This window comes from Mastomys coucha, unplaced genomic scaffold, assembly GCF_008632895.1.
Source record: "Mastomys coucha isolate ucsf_1 unplaced genomic scaffold, UCSF_Mcou_1 pScaffold15, whole genome shotgun sequence".
NCBI lineage: Eukaryota > Metazoa > Chordata > Mammalia > Rodentia > Muridae > Mastomys > Mastomys coucha.
In genome coordinates this window covers 48180984-48186670 of record NW_022196897.1, presented here as the reverse complement: position 1 = coordinate 48186670, position 5687 = coordinate 48180984, and positions in this window count along the sequence as shown.

The window sequence follows — 5687 nt, the reverse complement described above, 5'->3', positions numbered from 1 at the left end:
TACATATATATATGTATATATACACACACACACACGTGTATATATATATATGTGTATATATGTGTATATATATATATATGTATATATATATATACACGTGTGTGTGTGTGTGTGTGTGTGTGTGTTTGGATGGTCATGCTGATCAATTTTAACTGTTTTGAAAGATAAAATGGTATATATTTGAAGGCAGGAAATGGTGAAAAGTGATTAGTATCCAGATATATTCATGACATATCTAACTTCAATTTTTCCCAATATTTTAGGCTATGGCATGCATCTGCAATGATTTTCAAGTTGTCTTATATCTCAAGAAAAAAATGAGCATTAATTGAACTTTGCAGTTCAAACTTGTGCTATTTAAAAATCAATTATTGTTGGAAATACAAATGGATAAAGAAATACAGGGATTGGAATGAAGATCCTAGCCCCCCAGGTACCAGTTTAGGATGACAAGGGGAGCATCTAGCTTTTCTGAGGAGACAGAGATAACCTGCCCCCACCCCTGATGCTCCTGTCTCATGCAGTGTGGGCTTATTGAGGAGTGGGTTAGTGGCCTCTCCCTGCGTTCACTCATGATTAGAAAGAAGAGGGTAAGTAAAGGTGATTTGTTCTTCTTCATGGGATATTCTTTCAGGCCTAAGTGCAGCCTGTGGGGTTATTGGTTTTTTGTTTGTTTTAGATTTTCCTCTCAAAATATGTTTACTATTCATCCCAGTTTCTTGATAAACTAAGAAAACAGGACAGGAAGCATCCTAATACTATTTTGACACTGTTCGCGAGCTACTGAAACTTAGAAATTATCTGATAATATTTAGAGGCTGCCTTTACCAACAGCAAGCCTTCAAGCAAGAGAAACTGCCCTTAAACAGAGGCTAGAGACTCTGAACAGTTTATTATTCTCCTTGTGCACAGTTAGAAAACATCAATATACTCGTGTCAAAATTAAATTGTGACTTCCTTGAGCCCAGCACAGATTACTCACTCATTCTTAAATAAAAACTAACAATAATATCACATTATTAAATAACAGCAAGGACGCTAACAAATTTCTTGTTCTTTTTTATCCATAAAAATCTATGTTAATGCTTCTCTTTTATCCTTTATTATAAATAATGTTTTATTCATTCTCTGAACATTTCATACATTTATACAATGTACATTGATCAACTCCATCTACATCACCTTCTTCTAACTCCCATAATGTCTCTCTCTCCATTCCCTTCCTAATTTCATGTTATTTAAAAAAAAAATGTTGTCAACAATCTCCAGAAGCCAATTAGCATTGTCTATTTGCTCATGGATGTGGGGCCATCAACTGGAACATGGGCAATCTTCTAATGACTATGTACTCAAAGTACATGTACAAAGTGACTCTTGCTTCTCTTAGAAGCCATTAACTTCCAGTGATTCTTCCTCCAAATAATTCTCCCTCAGCCATGATTGAACTTTGACAGGGTTGATCTTGTATAGATATTGTACAGGTAACCACAGACATTGTGGGATAACATTCACAATAAGCATATCATGTCTAGAAGTCAGTATTTAACGACACGTCTTCCCATCCATCAGCTCGTACATTCTTTCTGTCTCCTCTTTTGTAAGTTCTTTAAGGCTTGAATGGGAATATATTGATATTGATAACTCATCCACAGCTGAACATTCACAATTTCTTATAGCATTATCTGTACTAATTGTTACACTGCAAAAAGAAGTCCTTCCACCAAAGTCAAGAGCAGCACAAATTTACGGTTATAGAACAAGCAAATGTTTAAAAGGCAGTTTGGCAGCTTGATCACTTAGCAAACCATCAACAGTAGGATCCCCTGAAGGACCTGTGCTCTCCCCACCTCCTGGCTTTTGACCAGCTTTGGTACTATGTATGAACTCTGTCCTGTAGAGCAGCCTCTTATCCTATCAGAAAGTCGTTGGTTATCTCCATAGCCATTGTGCCATTATTGTACATGTGCATCTGGTTTGCCTGGAAGGCCAGTTTTGTAGCATGTAGGGTCTAGCACTGAGTAGGACTATTGATGTTTTTCATTCCTAGCAGCCCACATAGCTCCTTCTGAGAGTTTCCCAGTCAGTTGGAAATTGATTTCTTTACGTCTTTCCTGATTTCAAAATGAGTGTACTCTTCAGAAATAGGGTTGGTCTTACAATCTAGTTACACTGAGCAACCAAAAGCAATGGGAATAGCCTATATTGTTTGGGGCCTCACTGATAAATATTTCACAGTGAAGTGTCTTGTGCCTGACAATGAAATTTTCATTTAATAACCAATGTCTCCTGGGAGCAGCATTGTCCATTCATGAAGAGTATATCTGTTCAAACTCCCTTAAGTTATTATGGTAAAATATGTCACATGAAAGTTACCACACAAATAGTTCTTAATTCTATAGCCATAAATATGCTCACAGCATTGTGAAATTCTCACCTTCTTCCATCTTCAGAAATTTTTTATTTCTTTCAAATAAAAGTCTAAAGCAGTCATGCAGTCTTCTCTCCTCTGCCCTATAACTGCCTTGTAATTCTAGAAGTCAGATATTAATTCTTTCATATGTTCATAAGTAAATAATAATGTCTGTCATCTGTGAATGAAGATGACTTTATGCCTGTTCCTGATCTACCTCTATTTCTTTCCTTTTCCTGTTGCATTAGTTAATGTTTCTAATATGAAAGTGGGGATAAATTCTAGGGGAGGATATATTTTTCTTATTCCTGATATTTATAGAAAAGCTTCAATTTTCTCTTTTTTGTGTATGAGGTTAGTGTTGTATGTATGACCCTTAAAGAAAAGCTTCAGTTTCCTCTGCTGTGTATGTTAGATGTAGCTATTTTTAAAATCAGTTTAAATATGCTCCCCTGTTCCTGGTTTATCATTTTTAAAATTATGAATAGATTTTAGATCATTGTTAAATGCTTTTGGAGGCATTTTCCAATACAACCATTTAACTTTAATTCTTTATTTGAGTTGCCAAGCTAACTGATTTTAAACTGTTGACTGAGACTTGTATTCCTGGAAATAACTTTATATAATCATGGCATAATTCGTTTTAGATACTATTACATTCATTTTGATAATATTTTTGAAGCCCATGAGAAATATTCATTAATTTTTTTTTGTTGTTGTGAGATCTATTTGGTTCTAGTGTTAAGATAATGTTAGCGAGACAGAATAAGTTAGAAAATGCTTTCCCTGTTTATATCTTCTTAAAGAATTTATAGAGGATTGATAATTAAGTTCTTGGCAGAATTTATCAATGAATCTGTCTTGTCCTGTTACCAAATGATTTGGAAAGTTATTGATCATTTATTCAATCTTCTTAATATTTATGCATTTATTTACATTGCTTAGTCATTTTTGTATAAGTTTTGGCAGATTGTTTCTTTTAAGGAGTTGAATTATTTCATGTAAGTTATCAACATGTGGGCCAGAGTTGTTCTGTTTTCCTCCACTATCCTTTTAGTGTTCATAAGGCATTGATGGCAACCGTAGTTTGTGTGTGTGTGTGTGTGTGTGTGTGTGTGTGTGTGTGTGTGTGTGTTATGTTACAAGGTGCTTGCACACCAATGGGCAAATGCACAATTCTGTGTGTGCCAATGAAGAGGTCAGAGCAAGACACTGGATTCCTTTCTCTGTAACCTTCAGCCTTGTCTTAAGACAGGGCCTTTCACTGAATCGAAAGCTTGACATTTCAGCAAGGCTGACTGGCCATCAAACTCTCAGCACCTGCCTGTCTCTAGCTTCCAGTATTGGGTTTCAAGCTCACAGGGTCATGCCTTCCTTGGTTGTTACATAGGGGCTGGGAATTCAAACTCAGGTCCCCATGACCCTGCAGAGGCATCTCTGCAGCCCCTAATTTAAACATCTTTATTAGCCTTTAGTCTTTAAATTTTTATGCTAAATGCCCAAGTCTTGTCATAATTCTAACCTCAGCTTTTCAGTGCCCTTTGCATGTGCTCATAGTCCATTGGGGTCATCTAGAACTTCTTTTACTACAAGGAAAGGAGAAGCAACTGAAGCATTATCTCATGGAGGGAATCTTATCTTTGTGATTCTAGCAATTAACATTTTACTAGATGACAAGCATGCTAGGTTCTAATATTTCCTTGGAGATTAATGTTCAATAAATGTGAAAGAATGAATACCTTATGTTCTTGTAATCCCACTGGGGAAACAGAAACTGGGAAAATGTGGAAGTTGGTTATGAGTGTATATACTCAAAGCCCAGAGGATGGCTTAAGGGCAGCTCTTACTACTAGACTCAAGTGTTTTCTCAGCCCATAATACAAAGGCAGAGGACTATATCTGCTCTACGTTCTATTCCTGTCTGGTGCCAGCACCAGTGGGAGGAGGAAAAAGGACTGTGCTTTAGTTTCTTGTGATGAATGGCCGAGGCAGTACCTCCTCTTTGCACTTCCTCTCCTCATCACTATCCAAGCATGGAGCCTCTCTTGCCATCTCTGTCTCTGCCTCTCCAGACACCCCACCCACCCACTCCATACCTAATTCAGCACTGTTATGAGGCTATTATTCTCAAAGCCAAGGAAAACAGACAGGAAGTCCCAATATACCACATTTAACTGATCTTAAAATAAATATGCTCAGAGGGGGGAAAATAGACAAATTTCTTGCCATGTTGAGTTTGGTTTCTGACAACTAGTCTTCCCTCCCTGCTTCAGAATTACATTTTTTTAAAAAAATAACTATGCAGTAGAAGAAAGGTACTTCCCACTCTGAGAATATGCAAAGTTCAGAAAACAGTATCTGTGAAGTGACTGCTTCAATAACAATTTCATTTTAAATGATGAGATTTAGGAAGACAGCCCAATTCTCCCTCCTACTCCATCCACATATAGAAGATCAAGTGTTCCAGATTCAAGTGCAAAGGGGGAGAATTTCTTTCTGGCTTATTAACATGCAGAGAACCTGAGCTTGACAAGGATAAGGACTATGTTTCTTGCTCCTAGTGCATGCTCCCACTTCCTCTGGAAGATACAAAAGGAGAGGATTGTATTCTAATAGGGACTTAACATTTGAAACAGGACTTCTCCTGGAGGGATTCCAACTTAGCTGGGAATCAACAAATATTTAGCCTTCTTTAAAATCAGAATGTTCCTCATCTATTCAAGATGACCCAGCACCTGAATGTATTTTAAAATTCTGCCAAAGAGAAAAAGAGAGGAAGAAGTTCACCCAGGAACTGAGTTCAGCACTGCCATTCCAGTAGAGTCTGGTAACGGCTAAGACAATAAGCCATGCATAGGGTAAGCCTGGCTCCAGCATCAACAAATACACACGAAAGAAATTCCAGACAGGCCCCATAACATCTGTGCCTGTTTTCATATTCTGTCCCTTACCAGTGTAGTTTGGTTGTTAGCCCATTCTTCAAAATCTGATCTGATTTAGATCTTTGATGCCATTCCAAAAAGACTCATGTAATAAAGGCATAGTCCCTAGCTCAAGACATGGTGTCTAGCCCAAGGCATGGTCCCTAGTACAAGGCATGGTCCCTACATAGCTCTTGACGTGTTGTCCAACTCTTGGCACAACTGTCAAGCGAATGGACCTTTATGGGATAAAAACCGAGTTTAAGAAAGCTGGGTGCTGCTAGGCAGTGGGAGGCAGAGGCAGGCAGATTTCTGAGTTCGAGACCAGCCTGGTCTACAGAGTGAATTCCAGGACA